This window comes from Theropithecus gelada, chromosome 7b (genome assembly GCF_003255815.1).
Source record: "Theropithecus gelada isolate Dixy chromosome 7b, Tgel_1.0, whole genome shotgun sequence".
NCBI lineage: Eukaryota > Metazoa > Chordata > Mammalia > Primates > Cercopithecidae > Theropithecus > Theropithecus gelada.
The window spans coordinates 34,943,918-34,944,815 of NC_037675.1; positions in this window are offsets into that span (position 1 = coordinate 34,943,918).

Sequence of the window (898 nt, forward strand, 5' to 3'; positions counted from 1 at the left end):
GTCCAGCATTTAATGGTATTAAGCACTCTACTAAGGATCTATCTAATGCACTTAGGTAAGACTTTTTATTTCCATGAAATTGGATCTTTGGTTCAAAATTTAATCTCCTACCAAGAACTCTGGACTCTATAAGTGACATAATGGTGAGGTAGGCTCTTAATATTTCATTGCCGGGAATATAAATAAAATTGATCAGATTATTTGCCAAATAATGTTTCTTTAGCAGGGCTAACTCCTCCCCTAAGTGGGCTGTCAAAGAGAGGAGCAAAAAACAGACTCTGAGCATTAAAGTTGTATTTTCCAGCTTAATTTTCCAGGATTCAAATTGAGCCATTAAAAAAAAAAAAAAAATCAGTACATATAAAAAAATTGGTTTGTTAGCTTGTAGGACCTTTGTCCGGAAGGAACAAGCAAACCCTTGGAGGTCAGCTCTTTTGGCATATTGACTAAAGTGAAAGATACAAGACATGCTTTTGGAACTATATGATCCTCCTTCAGAATACTGTCACTATCATTCTTATGACATTAGGAATCATGAAAAATACATAGTTACAATTTTACAGAATATAAAATTCTTAATAAACTTCCTCCTTTCTTTCCTATTGAAATTTTTCAAAATTGTTTGAAAAAGGGAATTTACTCTGTCCTATCTGAAACTAATGTTATTTTACTAATGTTGTTTCCAGGACATGGAAGGGCAAAATATAATTTGTTCAATTTTCAGATTCATAGTGGTCAGTGAATAACCTATTCATGGGTAAACAAATATGAAGTGACACTATGACCAAAGCTTTCTAAAACTCTTAGCGTAAATGTATAAGTCAACAATGTTACAAAGATGTGTGTAAAAATTCTAGCAAGCCCTTCCTGCCAAAGATAGAATAGATTAATCAAACCA